This window comes from Bos indicus x Bos taurus, chromosome 9 (genome assembly GCF_003369695.1).
Source record: "Bos indicus x Bos taurus breed Angus x Brahman F1 hybrid chromosome 9, Bos_hybrid_MaternalHap_v2.0, whole genome shotgun sequence".
Lineage (NCBI taxonomy): Eukaryota > Metazoa > Chordata > Mammalia > Artiodactyla > Bovidae > Bos > Bos indicus x Bos taurus.
In genome coordinates, this window is record NC_040084.1 from 55,261,288 (window position 1) to 55,278,597 (window position 17,310).

Sequence of the window (17,310 nt, forward strand, 5' to 3'; positions counted from 1 at the left end):
GATGTATTAGCTTTAGAATATTGCTATTCTAGAAATTGATAATATAAATGATACTTTATAAAAATAACCTTCTAGAAAACAATAAAATTAAGTGGGGGAAAGAATAGATAGATCAATGGGACATTATATAGAACCTCAAAATACACAAAATACTCAAAATATGACAATATATAGTCAGTTGATCTTTGACAAAGGGGCAAAGATTTTCCAACAGAGAAAGGATAGTTTTGTTTCATTTTTTAACAAACAGGGCTAGAACAATTGAACACCCTTGTGCAAAAACAAACAAACAATATATATACACATATACATGTACATATAACTAAGTGAAAAAAAGCCAATCTGAAAACCTTATACACTGCATGATCCTAATTATATGGCATTCTGGTCAGTAGTTTCCAGGAGTTGGTTGGGATGAAATAATGGATGAATAGGCAGAGTACAGTGCTGTGAAAATGCTCTGTATGATACTATGATGGATATATGTCTTTATACATTTGTCCGAACCTATAGAAAGTGCAGTACCAAGAGTAAACCCTAATGTAAACTATGGTCTTGGGTGATTATGATTTTTTCCATATAGATTCATCAATTGCAACAAATATACCACTCTAGTGGGGGAATGTTGATAATGGGAGAAGCTATGCATTGTTGAGGCAGTGTGTAACGGGAACTCTCTGTATGTTTCTCTCAATTTTGATGTTAAACAAAAGCTGCTCTAAAAAAAGTCTATATATAAGAGGAAAAAACAAATTTAGACACAGATCTCATACCTTTCAAAAAATTAACTCAAAATGGACCATAGATAAAAATGTTAAAGACAAAAACTATAAAACTCCTAGAAAATAACATCAGAGAAAATGAGATGATGTTGAGTTTTGCAAGGAATTTTTAAACACCAAAGAGACGATCTATTAAAGAAACAAATGGTGAATTGAACTTCATTCAAGCAAAAAAACCAAAACAAAATGAACTTCTATTCTGCACAGACACTGTCAAAAGAATGAGAAGAAAAGCTAAATACTGGAACAAATGGTTTCAAAAGAAATATCTGATTAAGAACTGCTATTCAAAATATACAAAGAACTCTTAAAACTCAATAAAGTGAACAACCCAATTAAAGACCTAAAGAGATACTTTTCCAAAGAAGACATACAGATAGCCATGAGGCACAGGAAAGATGCCCAAAATTAGCAGTAACTATTGACCATGCATTGTCTAAGACATGTTGTTGTTTAGTTGCTAAGTCTCATCCATCTCTTTTGTAACCCCATGGACTACAGCCTGCCAGACTCCTCTGGCTGGAGTGGATTGCCATTTCCTTCTTTAGCAGATCTCCCCAAACCAGGGATCAAAGCCATGCCTCATGCATTGGCAGGTAGATTTTTTTTTTTATCACTAAGCCAGCTGGGAAGCCCTGACTAATAGATTGCTTTGAATAAAATGTTTATGCAATTTAAATCATAGATGTTCTTTTTCATTATATAAATTTCAGGTGTACAGTTATAGTTTTACATTTGCTTGAAATACAAATTCACTACCAACAGGTCTAGTCGCTATCCATCATCATAGAGTTGATCCCCTTCTAAATATAATTTCTCTTAACTGTAGTAATAATAGAATAGATTACAAATATTAAATGGGAAAGAATGAAAATAACGAAAGTTTTATATATGTAACAAATAATGAAAAATAAACATGAACAGTAAAAGGATTTCAGTACAGAGGAACATAAATTTATTTATATACAACCATCAGAATCTACATTAAATTATACTGTTTGAGACTTTAAGCCTAGTCTATCATTCTGATCATACTGAGTAGCAAGAAAAGAAAAAGAAAAAGAGCAGCAAAATGAGGGAATAGAAAAAAATATTTTGTCTTTCAGAAAAGTTGAACAATAATAGATCCATAGATTTTCTTGATTTTGGCCCATTGAGAAAAACAATTTTTAAATGTTTTCCAATTTCCAGAAAGTATTTGCAACATTTGTACATTTGGTTTCCAATTGTATGTATTCCTACTGAACTAGTTACATTCTAATCAGTCTACAATAGCTGTGCATCTTTCTTTCTATGCTATGCTGCTGCTGCTGCTAAGTCATGTCAGTTGTGTCCGACTCTGTGCCACCCATAGATGGCAGCCCACCAGTCTCCTCTGTCCCTGGGATTCTCCAGGCATGAATACTGGAGTGGGTGGCCATTTCCTTCTCCATTCCATGCTATAGCAGCTGTAATTCAAGAAAACATCTACTTCCAGCAGAATTTTTAAAGTTGATTGGGACATAAGGAACATATATTTCAATCCTAGCAGTTTACACATGAAAGAACTGAGTATCTGAGAGTTTGAATTAGTTTTCCACGGTCATGTATCTAGTTAGAAGCTGACTTGGTTACCTAAACAAATTGCTGAAATTGAAACAGAGTTTTTTATGCACAGCCTGAAGAAAATGTAACATTTAGACCAGTGAGGAAAAATTTAGAATATTCTAAGTCTGCCACATGCTTTAAAATTTCTTCTCCTTTACTTTATGACAAATTTTTAAAATATTTTATAATTTGGTTTACAAATTGACATTGGGTAAAGAGAAACAGGGAGGCCTGGCGTGCTGCGATTCATGGGGTCCCAAGGAGTCAGACAGGACTGAGCGACTGATCTGATCTGATCTGAAAGAGAAACATTTAAGATGTTCTTTTAACTCCTTATGGAAAGGACCATCATTATTTCACAGTAGTGCTAAAAGAGAGTCCATAAAACAAATGGGCACCAGAAGCCTTTCTACTACTTCTACTGAAATTATAGGATCAGGTTTAAGCATTCTTATTTGAATCAATTGTTATCTTTTCCAGGGGGTTCATTTTAAAATACTTTTCTGTGTTTCTTTTTTTTTTTTTCCCCTCAGACTTGAATATAAGCTAAATATACCACACAAAGTCCTTATGGCATAAACACATGTATGACATTTTGAACTAGAAACATTTTACTATATTGAACTGGTTTTCTCTACCAAAGTTTACTTTTATTCTCTTCTATTTGATGAAAAGTCACCTAAGTTCATAAACTGATAATGGATTCCCCAAAGTTATACATATGATGGCAAATATCCCAATTAAAGTGAAAAATTAGATTTGCATGTATGATTGCAGACCTAGCTTAAGAAAAACACTGGCTGACTCTGAAATGATCCCCAAAACTAGCCTATCAGCATAAGATTCAGAAATATTGCTTTCTTCTGTCCACAAAGATAAGGTGCTTTTATTGTTATAAAAATGGGCTCTGATATGACTGAAAAAGAGTTATAAATGTTGTAACTTAGCCCTCAAATGCTGTTTATCTCAAATAATTTTTGAAGCAATTACATTACAGTGTATGAAAAGCACTTAACCATAGTGCTTAACAACCTGATAACCAACCAAAAGTATTCCACTTTTATTTCCTCTCTTTCAGTACTAAAAATCCTCTGTTAACCTCTACTCTTTGAAATTCTGCTACTTTTACTTGACAACTCTTCTTAGAAATTTCTAGTCCTCCTGGTGGAGTGAATCACATCTTTACTTTTGACATGTCACTTTCACCTCTTCTATAGTATTTGCCTTTCCTTGAATATTACTTTTAGTTATATCTGTGTCCCTTTCAAGAGGACTTGCTCCTGGAGTGCTGTATGTTATGTTGAATTCAGTCTTGTATACAGAAGAATTTATTGTTCAGTAAACATTCAGGAGTTAAAATAATTAAATATTACAGAAGAATTAACCCTACTGAGATGAGTGTTATGTCATGTCTACATAATGCTGTATATCTGATTAGTTAGAATCAGGTTTCATTTATTTCCTCAATACATAGCTAGAAAATACGCCCTTGTATTGAAAAAACATTTAATCTTTGACAAAAAAGTTTAATACTTTGTATATGTTTACATTTAATTTAGCCTTCAAGTTTTCAAAGCATATTGCTCAATCTGTCTACTTTGTATAAAATTTTATTTATATCTACATTCAGTTTTTTCAAAGCATTAATTTCAATACCATAACCAATATTTTTCTAATAAATTAAAATTCAGCTGTCAACCAATTATGGTGGAACTTTCACTGTAACTCATATATAAAGTTTCTGAGAGCCAAGGACAATTGCTAAGACTCTAAATGGGGACATTTATCCTTGGAGTCACATATAATAATGATTAAGCATTATATTGTATAGGAGACAGGGATCAAGACCATCCTCATGGAAAAGAAATGCAAAAAAGCAAAATGGCTGTCCAGGAGGCCTTACAAATAGCTGTGAAAAGAAGTGAAGCAAAAAGCAAAGGAGAAAAGGAAAGATATAAGCATCTGAATGCAGAGTTCCAAAGAATAGCAAGAAGAGATAAGAAAGCCTTCCTCAGCAATCAATGGAAAGAGAGGAAAACAACAGAATGGGAAAGATGAGAGATCTCTTCAAGAAAATTCGAGATACCAAGGGAACATTTCATGCAAAGATGGGCTCAATAAAGGACAGAAATGGTACGGACCTAACAGAGGCAGAAGATATTAAGAAGAGTGGCAAAATACACAGAAGAACTATACAAAAAAGATCTTCATGACCAAGATAATCATGATGGTGTGATCACTCACCTAGAGCCAGACATCCTGGAATGTGAAGTTAAGTGGGCCTTAGAAAGCATCACTACGAACAAAGCTACTGGAGGTGATGGAACTCCAGTTGAGCTATTTCAAATCCTGAAAGATGATACTGTGAAAGTGCTGCGCTCAATATGCCAGCAAATTTGCAAACCTCAGCAGTGGCCACAGGACTGGAAAAGGTCAATTTTCATTCCAAAACCAAAGAATGCTCAAACTACCACACAATTGCACTCATCTCACATGCTAGCAAAATAATGCTCAAATTTCTCCAGCCAGGTTTCAGCAATATGTGAACCGTGAACTTCCTGATGTTCAAGCTGGTTTTAGAAAAGGCAGAGGAACCAGAGATCAAATTGCCAACATCAGCTGGATCATGGAAAAAGCAAGAGAGTTCCAGACAAACATCTATTTCTGCTTTATTGACTATGCCAAAGCCTTTGACTGTGTGGATCACAATAAACTGTGGAAAATTCTGAAAGAAATGGGAATACCAGACCACCTGACCTGCCTCTTCAGAAATTTGTATGCAGGTCAGGAAGCAACAGTTAGAACTGGACATGGAACAACAGACTAGTTCCAAAAAGGAAAAGGAGTACGTCAAGGCTGTATATTGTCACCCTGCTTATTTAACTTATATGCAGAGTACATCATGAGAAACGTTGGGCTGGAAGAAGCACAAGCTGGAATCAAGATTGCCGGGAGAAATATCAATAACCACAGATATGCAGATGACACCACCCTTATGGCAGAAAGTGAAGAGGAACTAAAAAGCCTCTTGATGAAAGAGAAAGAGGAGAGTGAAAAAGTTGGCTTAAAGCTCAACATTCAGAAAATGAAGATCATGGCATCTGGACCCATCACTTCATGGGAAATAGAGGGGGAAACAGTGGAAACAGTGTCAGACTTTATTATTTTGGGCTCCAAAATCACTGCAGATGGTGACTGCAGCCATGAAATTAAAAGACACTTACTCATTGAAAGGAAAGTTATGACCAACCTAGATAACATATTCAAAAGCAGAGACATTACTTTGCCAACAAAGGTCCATCTAGTTAAGGCTATGGTTTTTCCTGTGGTCATGTATGGATGTGAGAGTTGGACTGTGAAGAAAGCTGAGCGTCGAAGAATTGATGCTTTTGAACTGTGGTGTTGGAGAAGACTCTTGAGAGTCCCTTGGACTGCGAGGAGATCCAACCAGTCCATTCTAAAGGAGATCAGCCCTGGGTGTTCTTTGGAAGGAGTGATGCTAAAGCTGAAACTCCAGTACTTTGGCCACCTCATGAGAAGAGTTGACTCATTGGAAAAGACTCTGATGCTGGGAGGGATGGGGGCAGGAGGAGAAGGGTACGACGGCGGATGAGACGGCTCAATGGCATCACCGACTTGATGGACGTGAGTTTGAGTAATCTCCGGGAGTTGGTGATGGACAGGGAGGCCTGCTGTGCTGCGATTCATGGGGTCGCAAAGAGTTGGACACAACTGAGCGACTGAACTGAACTGAAGCTTTATATTTCAGTACTTATAAGAAAAAAAGCTATATGCTTTATATTAGAAAGCAAATTCTTCAAGTTTCACTAGTATCTTAACTTGTCTCTTCAATCTTAATACATCTGAAGTAACAGTGAGAAAGAAAAGACATGTTTGATTTGACTTTAATCTTAGGTCATTGACAGCCAAAAATGTAATTAACATCCAAAACTGAAAGGAAGAAAATAGAAGCTTTAATGTCCTTAATGTCAAAATAGTTGGCTTACTATATAGGAAATATGAGGAAGCATTAGACCAGATCTCAGTATCTATTTACTTTAATGTATAATTTAGCATTTGTTTGCTTAGATGAAAGATAACTTCCTTCAATTATATCAGAGTCTGTACTTCCCTACATGTTACATGCCTTGTTACTGCTCGAGTTTATGAAAGTTTAATATCATGCCTGAGGTATTTCTCAAGAAAGCAAATAATCATCATTTGTAATAAGTCTATTATAGACTGGAAACTTATCTACTCAGTGAGTTAAATTTCATTTCAGTTCATTTTTCAGTTCAATTGCTCTGTGGTGTCCGACTGTCTGAGACCCCATGAATTGCAGCACGCCAGGCCTCCCTGTCTATCACCAACTCCTGGAGTTCACCCAAACTCATGTCCATCGAGTTGGTGATGCCATCCAGCCACCTCATCCTCTGTCGTCCCCTTCTCCTCTTGCCCCCAATCCCTCCCAGCATCAGAGTCTTTTCCAATGAGTCAACCCTTGGCATGAGGTGGCCAAAGTACTGGAGTTTCAGCTTTAGCATCACTCCTTCCAAAGAAATCCCAGGGCTGATCTCCATCAGAATGGACTGGTTGGATCTCCTTGCAGTCCAAGGGACTCTCAAGAGTCTTCTCCAACACCACAGTTCAAAATCATCAATTCTTTGGCACTCAGCTTTCTTCACAGTCCAACTCTCACATCCATACATGACCACTGGAAAAACCATAGCCTTAACTAGACGGACCTTTGTTGGCAAAGTAATGTCTCTGCTTTTGAATATGCTATCTAGGTTGCTCATAACTTTCCTTTCAAGGAGTAAGCGTCTTTTAATTTCATGGCTGCAGTCACCATGTGCAGTGATTTTGGAGCCCAAAATAATAAAGTCTGACGTTGTTTCCACTGTCTCCCCATCTATTTCCCATGAAGTGATGGGTCCAGATGCCATGATCTTCATTTTCTGAATGTTGAGCTTTAAGCCAACTTTTTCACTCTCCTCTTTCTCTTTCATCAAGAGGCTTTTTAGTTCCTCTTCACTTTCTGCCATAAGGGTGGTGTCATCTGCATATCTGAGGTTATTAATATTTCTCCCAGCAATCTTGATTCCAGCTTGTGCTTCTTCCAGCCCAGCATTTCTCATGATGTACTTTGCATAGAAGTTAAATAAGCGGGGTGACAATATACAGCCTTGATGTACTCTTTTTCCTATTTGAATCCAGTCTGTTGTTCCATGTCCAGGTAAATTTAGATGTTTTAAAATAAAAATACTCCAGTAGAACAGATCATCCTGTTTATGAATTTGTCTTTTATCCTCATCTTTTGAACACAGAACTTATTTCTCTGCAATCAGCAATATATTTAAACATTTTCACAGGATCAGTTAGATATGAACCAATACAGGTATCACTAAACAACATTAAGTAATAAATTCTATTGTATAATTCTATAAAAAGGTTTAGTTTGGGGGGTTTTCACAGCAATAAGAAAGGAGGAATACAGTGTTTCTGCATAATTTATTATTTATCCATTCAAAATTATATCACCTTATAGATTGTTCTTCAAAAGGCATAAATGAGTCCTAGTGTCTATTATATAATTAAAATTTATTTGCTCAACTTCTTGACCTTCCAAAGCTATGTTACCCTGCTATATCTCAGAAAAGCCAAAAGTACAGCACTGACCAGAATTATCTACAAAAAGGGGCACTATTTCAGTAATGAATAGATTTTGTAGGGTATATTAACAACCAGGTACAAATACTAAAACATAAGAATTTCTTAATAAGAATTTTCAAAACACTATAAAGTTAGGGATAGAAAAAATTAACTGACTTTGCATACTTGTCACTTCTTTTAACTTTTTAATCCTTTTTTTTTTGTTCTCTGCACCATAGACATCTCATTCTAATATTTCCCTCACTTCTGACTAATTTTGTTTAAATTATTTGAGAATTTTTAAGATATTGAACATGCATATATGCATGAGCATATATATAGATGGTAAAGTCATGGCTCAGACAGTAAAGAATCTGCCTGCAATGCAGGAGACCTGGGCTTGATCCCTGGGTTGGGAAGATTAGTATATGTATATACAACACTTCTCGGAGAAGGCAATGTCACCCCACTCCAGTACTCTTGCCTGAAAAATCCCATGGATGGAGGAACCTGGTAGGCTGCAGTCCATGGGGTCGCTAGGAGTTGGACACGACTGAGCGACTTCACTTTCACTTTTCACTTTCATGCATTGGAGAAAGAAATGGCAACCCACTCCAGTGTTCTTGCCTGGAGAATCCCAGGGACAGGGGAGCCTGGTGGTCTGCTGTCTCTGGGGTCACACAGAATTGGACACAACTGAAGTGACTTAGCAGCATACAACACTTCTATTATTAAATTCTTGCTGTTTCTTAGTCACTGAGTCATGTCTGACTGTGCAATCCCCTCAACTGTACACTACCAGGCTCCTCTGTCCATAGGATTTCCCAGGCAAGAATACTGGAGTGGGGTGCCGTTCCTTCTCCAGGGTATCTTCCCTACCCAGGGATGGAACTCACTTCTCCTGAATTGGCAGGAGGATTCTTTACAACTGAGCCACCAGGGAAGCCTATTAAATCTTTATGTACATACATATAAAATTTCTAATTTTGTCACTTTTCACATGGTTATTTATATACAAAGAATGACTTAAGAGTTAGAAAGCTAGTAAATTATATTATATACCTTTAAAATGTTAAAAACACAGCTAACATTTTAAATGCATTTCTCAATGAGTACTTGAAATTAAAGAAAATCACTTTTTTACAATATCACACTGGTTTGATCAAATGCACACAACATTTAGAAGCAGAAACTGCTAAGCTTATTGATTAAAGTCTTTAAGTGTTATAAGAAACCCCAATTTAATTTCAAAGTGTTTATACAGTTACTATATATTGACAATCATTAGGTATGGGATGTTATTTTCTAGTAATTCTGCATAGGCACCAATACAAATTATATATATATATATAATGTGTGTGTGTGTGTGTATATATATATATATAGCACAAGTAAATTTTTGTACTTAATTTCTAATATATAACATAAAATCTATATATTGTTTAGTTTTTATATTTGTATAGCATAGATATGAAGCACTATATTAATTACTGAATCTCATTATCTTTGATTTTTAGATTACCAGCAATTATTAATTTATTTTTCTGTATTTTCCAAATGTTACCTAGTTATGTATCCATGACTTGTATAATCAGAATAGAATTTTTTTCTCTAAGGAGAAAAAAGTTTTTTTTTTCTCTGTAAAGACTGCCCTCTCATTCAGCGTCTTGCTAAGAAGCCCTGAATGGCATTACGGGAGCGGCATGTCCCTGCCTTCAGTCGACCACTCCAACACATGTTTCACTGTCATTCTTGGCTTGAGTCCAGGTTGTATATTTGAGGTGACTTTATGTTGGTGTGCACAAAAGCCCAGCTTCTAATTAGTTTAGAAGAAAATTACCATATAAATAATATTCTGGACAAAAGGAAGAGAACTACAAACACGTAGACTCTCTAGATTATCAAGGGTGTATTGCTTTCTTTTAACTCAAAGTATTATTACCTTTGGAAAAGGAAACGGCAACCCACTCCACTATTCTTACCTGGAGAATTTCATGGACACAGGAGCCTCACAGGCCATGGGGTGGCAAAGAGTCGAACCCAACTGAGTGACTAACACATATATTACCTTATAAGAATGACATCATTGACTACATTTGTTAATATGAAGCTCAATTTTTCAATCTGTAAACAAAATAATAAAAAGCCCAACTTTGCATTGTTATGAAGTTTTGCTAACACTACATAGGATATTTGTGGAATTACTCTTCTAAGTAATCTGCAAAAAGAATATCTGGATTGTATTTGGCCACTAGTCATGCAAATATAAATGTAAACCTTGTTAGAAACAACCCAAAACAAACTTCTTCATAATTCTCTTCACCAAAATAGAAAAAATTGCCAAGTTTGTGAATCACCTAATTTGACTAAAAATTATTTAAATGTTCCTTAGCTATTTTGAGAAATTCATACCATACAAACAGTCAATTTTTTTCAATTCCTCTTATTTATATTCTTATCTCTCATGTAAGTGCACTTACTCAGTCTTTGTACTATACATTCTGTTTTAAGTAAAATATCTGGTGTTACCAGCTGCCTACAACCACATCTGCAAAGATGTGGTTTCTGCAAACTAAAAGAACAAACTGACACAACAGAAATCCATAGCTATAGATGGATGGAAGGTCTTTCACCTGTAGTGCACACCTCTTATGGTAATTCAACAAAGGTTATACAGGTTGAATAATATGTGCAAGGTAAAATTAAATAAAACTAGAAGTCTAACTTTATGATATTGAAATCTTTAGTTTATCCTTTGATTATATTGCTAAATGAAGAAAAACAGTCAAAAATGTGCTACAAAATCATTTTTATACAATTTCATCAAATAGATATCAAATGTCACAACTTTAGTAACAGAATATGATTATTTATTAAAAATAATATGCCATTCTTTAGGGGGGTTAAGATATTGCCTATTGTTTTTAGAATTTTCCTACCAATGAGATAAGATTTAGTGTTAACTTCTAAGTATGACCTTTTAAAATTTTACCTTAGCCTATCTTAGCCATGTAGGAATCTCTATGTTTTAGAGCACTGGTTAAGACATCCTAGATTGCAATCAGGATAGTTTCATTTTAATTATGATGACCAAAATTATATCAATTAATTACAATCTTGTTCTAATTATAAGAAGTTTTATTTTAAAGAGGATTTCAGTGCCTAAAAGGAAATTAACCTTTTTTTCATTTATGTATAAATGACATAGTCTTCCTAAGCTATATCATATAAAAATTTCAAATATTTATTTCTGTCATACATTTTCAAGAAATAAGTATTTAATCAAATGACATTTATTATTCTAATTTTATGTGTAAGTGATTCAAATGTGTAAATTAAACTCAATGTCTTATTTATTCTGAAGGAGATCAGCCCTGGGATTTCTTTGGAAGGAATGATGCTAAAGCTGAAACTCCAGTACTTTGGCCACCTCATGAGAAGGTTGACTCATTGGAAAAGACTCTGATGCTGGGAGGGATTGGGGGCAAGAGGAGAAGGGGACGACAGAGGATGAGATGGCTGGATGGCATCACTGACTCGATGGACGTGAGTCTGAGTGAACTCCGGGAGTTGGTGATGGATAGGGAGGCCTGGCGTGCTGCAATTCATGGGGTCGCTCAGACATGACTGAGCGACTGATCTGATCTGATCTGATCTGATAAGATAGAACTATTTCTCATTTTTGATAAAAAATTATAGTACAAAAGTAATTTAAAGTATAAGAACCAAAGTCTAATGTCTGCATATACATTTTAAGAAATGAAGGAATGTTCTTTTCTCTAGCAATCTGCAGAAACATAAACATCCCAGTCAGATCCCATTTGCATCAAATTCAATTTGATTGAATTATAATTGTAATAAATAAAATTGATACATTTTAACTGAACAATGTGATGATTTCAACAAATGCATATCTCCATTTACTATCACCACAATCAATATACAGAATATTTCTATCACCACAAGATATCATCTCATGTAACTTTGATGTCAATTATTTCCTCACTTCTCCTAAACTCCGCCCCAAACAACAGTGAACAACATAACCATTTTCTGACAACATATATTAGTTGAACCTCATCTAGAGTTTCATATAGATATGTATTTGGTTTTGTTGTTTGGCTTGTTTTGTTATGCTTTTGGCCATGGGATTTAAAATTTTATTTTCTATGTATTTTTATGTCTATATTTTTGTGTATTATGAAGGCACTTTTAGTAGGAATCTTTTTAGAATTATCAACCATTTGTTTCCCAAAAAATGTGAATAGTATTCCATTTTATGGTCATAAAACAATTTATTCACCTTTTTAGAACTTTTTTCCCACTTTTGATTATTGTGAATTAAATTATTGTGAATATGACCTGTATACAGTTCTTTGTGTGGAATCACATTTTTCATTTCCTTGGGATAACTACCTAAGACTGAAATTGTTGTTAAATACAAACATTATATAACCTAATTTTTTTAAAGTATTAAATAGTTTTCAAAAGTGTATTTAACATTTTCTACTAGTACTAGCAAGATATGAGTGTTCCAGTTGCTCATCATTCTCACCAACACTTCGTGGTGCTCATCTTTCTACTTGTAGCATTTTAGAGGGTCTTTAGTGGATCTTTTGTGGTTCTGAACTGCAGTTTATTGATAACTAGACCTTTAAGTATGTTTGTTTTCATTTATATATAGGGTGTGTGCATCAATATGTGTCATTCATTGTGTCCATTTCTATCTACTGCCCATTTTAATACATTTTATTATCTAATTGTAAAAGTATTTTTTAAAAATATCATCAAGATTACAAATATTTGCTGTTATACATTCTGGACTGTAGTCCTTTTTACTCTGTATATTTGCTTTAACTTTTTCAAGTTCAATTTATTGTTTATTCTATAGCAATTATTATTTTGTGGCTTGTCAGAGAAATATTTGCCTATATCAAGCTCACAAAGATCTTTCTTCTGCATTTATCTTTATATTTCATATTTGAACTTTTACCTTTGCTATAAAAATAACTATAGTAATGTTTCTCTATGCTGAGAAGTAAAGGGTGAATTCTTTACTTTCAGCTTTCAAGTGTAGATTTGGTTGGACTAGTACCATTTGTTGAAAGAAAAAGTATCTTTCTCTTTGAATTTACTCTTGAATTTCACTGAAAACTAACTATCCTCTAAAGGCCTATTTATACAATGTCCTTTCTATTTCATTGGTACATATGTCTATCTTAACATGTTTTTCACATAATCTTGATTTCAGGGCTTTAAAGTAACACTTAAAAAATAAATCTTAATGCTTTCTTAATTTTCCAAAAAATTGGTTACTATAAATTCTTTGGATATTCAAGTATGTTATAAAATCATCTCTATTTCTGGGGAAAACTTCTGAGGATGTGATTAGAATTATGTTGAATCTACAGGTAACTTTGGAGAGAATCAATTGGTAAACAAACTGATTCTTCAAGCTCATGAATATTTTATTTTCAGAATATATATATTGTTCATATTTAAATTTGTTCTTACAATTCATATTTGTTGATGATCTTGTAAACTGTACTCTTTTAACATTAATTTTCAATTACTTATTGCTAACAATTGATGTTTTGTATTCTTGCAAAATAGGATCATTCCCACATAAACACAGCCATTAAGACCACAAAACCTTTGAGATCACAGTGGATTACTATTTCTCCTAAATTCATACAGTAAGATAAATAAGAAAAATGAAAAGTAGAGCTATTTCCAACTAAAAGAAAAAGATAAATCTCCTGAAAGGAAATAAAGTGGATCTCTCCAGTCTATCAGATCCTAAGATCAAAAAAGACAAAATAAAAATGCTGAAGGAATTAAGAAAGAACATAGAAATGTGGGTCATTGTAACAAGGACCTAAAAGTAATAAACAGGAATCAATCAAAATTAGACAACTCAATTGCCAAGACGAAAATGACCTAAAGGCAACAAATAGCAAATTAGATAATATGGAGGAATGAGTAAGTGACCTGGAAGATGGAGATAGAGCACCAAAAATCATCAATCAGAAGAAGAGAAAAAATAAAAATGAAAAAATGATAGAATAAATACTGTAAAAATATTATAAACAATTATATGCCAATAAATTTGACAACCTAAAATAAATGATAAAGCTCCTAGAACCATATAGCTCATCAAAACTAAGTCAAGAAGAAACAGATAATTTGAATATACTGATCACTAGAAATGAAATAGAATTTGCAATTAAAAAAAGATTCCATACATACAAATCTAGGACTAAATGGGTTCACTGAGAAATTCTGTCAAACATACAAAGAAGAATTTACACCATCCTTCTCAAACTGTTCCAAAATATTTAAGAGGAGGGAATATTCCAAAGTCATTCTAGGAAGTCCCATCATCCCAATATACCAAAACCGACAAAGACTCTACACAAACAATGAAAATTACATGCCAGTATCTTTGATTAAGTCCTCAAAAATATTAACAAGGCAAATCCAATCACACATTAGAAAAGATCATACACCATGATCAAGCTGGATTCATTCCAGGATCACAAAGATGTTTCAACACATACAAAGTCAGTGTGAAAGACCCCTACATATGCTGTCTAAAAGAGACTCATCTCAGACATAGGGACATACCCTGAAAATGAGTGGCTACAAGTAGATAGTCCATGCAAACAGAAATTAAAAGAAAGCAGGAGTAGGAATACCCATATCAGATAAAATAGACTTTAAAATGAAGACCATTACAAAAGACAAGGAACATTACAAGGAAGGACACTACATAATGATCAAGGGATCAATCCCAGAAGAAGATATAACAACTGTAAATATCTATGCACCCAACATAGGAGGACCTCAATACATAATGCAAATGCTAGTAACTATTGAAGGGGAAATCGACAGTAACACAGTAATATTGGGGGACTTTAATACTCCACTTATACCAATGGAAAAATCATCCAGACATAAAATTAATAAGGAAATACAAGCTTTAAATGATACATTGGACCAGTTGGACCTAAATAATATTTACAAAGCATGTCATCCAAAAACTGTAGATTTCACTATTTTCTCAAGTACACATGGAACATTCTCCAGGACAGATCGCACTTGGGTCACAAATCAAGCCTTGGTAAATTAAAAAAAGAAAAATGAAATCATTTCAAATATCATTCCTGACCACAAAGCTATAAGATTAGAGACCAACTATAGAGGGAAAAAAATTATAAAGGACACAAACACATGAAAGTTAAACTCTATGCTTCTGAATAACCAACAGATCACTAAAGAAATCAGAAAGGAAATAAAAATATACCTAAAAACAAATGACAATGAAAACATGACAACTCAAACCTATGGCATGCAGTAAAAGCAGTGCTAAGAGGGAAGTTTATAACAATACAAGGCTAACTCAAAAAAAAAAAAAACAACAACAACAACAAGAAAAAACATTGAACAAACAACCTAACTTTACACCTAAAGCAACTAGAAAGGAAGAACAAGAACAGCCCAAAGTTAGTAGAAGGAAAAAAATCACAAAGATCAGAACAGAAATAAGTGAAAAAGAAATGAAGGAGACAATAGCAAAGATCAATAATACTGAAAGCTAGGTCTTTAAGAAGACAAACAAAATTGACAGACCATTAGCCATTAGACAGACTCATCAAGAGAAAAAAAAAAGAAGACACAAATCAATAAAATTAGAAAAGAAAAAGAAGTTACAACAGAAAACACAGAAATACAAATGCTCATAAGAGACTACTATCGGCAACAATATGCCAATAAAGCGGACAATCTCAAAAAATGAACAAATTTTTATAAAAGTATAACCCTCCAAAACTGAACCAGGAAGATATAGAAAATATGAACAGACAAATCACAAGTACAAAATTAAAACTGTAATTAAAAAAAAAATCATACAATAAACAAAAGCCAAAGGCCAGGTGGTTTCACAGATGAATTCTATCAAAAGTTTAGAGAAGAGCTAACACCTATCCTCCTCAAAATCCTCCATAAAATTGTAGAGGAAGCAAAACTCCCAAACTCATTCTACAAGGCTATCATCACCTTGATACCAAAACCAGACAAAGACGTCACACACACAAAAAAAAAAAAGAAGAAGAAGAAAGAAAGAAAGAAAATTACAGGCCAATATCATTCAATATCATTGATGAACATAGATGTAAAGATCCTCAACAAAATTCCAGTAAATAGAATTCAACTACACATTAAAAAGACATATGATCAAGTAGGCTTTTTATCAAGGATGCAAGGATTCTTCAATACACACAAATCAATGTGATACACCATAGTAACAAGCTGATTGATACAAATCATATGATCATCTCAGTAGATGCAGAGAAAACTTTTGACAAAATTCAACACCCACTTATGACAAAGCTCTCCAGAAAGTAGGCATAGAAGAAACATACCTCAACATAATAAGGGCTATATATGACAAACCCACAGCAAACATTATTCTCAATGGTGAAAACCTGAAAGCATTTCTTCTAAGATCAGGAACAAGACAATGTGCCCACTCTCACCACTATTCATTAACATACTTTTGGAAATCCTAGCCACAGGGATTAGAGAAGAAAAAGAAATAAAATAAATTCTGATTGGAAAAGAAGAAGTAAAACTCTCACTACAGATGACATGATACTATACATATAAAACCCTAAGGATACCACCAGAAAATCACTAGAGCTAATCAATGAATATAATAAAGTCACAGGATGTAAAATTAATACACAGAAATCCTCAGCATTCCTATACACTACCAATGAAAAATGAAAATGAGAAATTAAGGAAACAATCCCATTCACCATTGCAACAAAGAGAATAAAATATCTAAGGAGACAAAAGACCTTTATGCAGAAAACTATAAAACACTGATTGAAGAAACCAAAGATGACACAAACAAATGGAAAGACGTACCATGTTCCTGGATTGGAAGAATCAATATTGTGAAAATAACTATACTATACAAAAGTGAAAAGTGAAGTGAAAGTGAAGTCGCTCAGTCGTGTCCGACTCTTAATGATCCCATGGACTGCAGCCTACCAGGCTATACAAAGTAATCAATAAATTCAATACAATCCCTATCAATCTACCAATGATATTTTTCACAGAACTAGAACAAATAATTTCACAATTTGTATGGAAACACAAAAGACCCCAAATAGGCAAGCTATCTTGAGAAAAAAAAATGGAGCTGAAGGAATCAGATGCCCTAATTTCAGACTATACCACAAAGCTATAGTTATCAAGACAGTATGATACTGGCACCAAAACA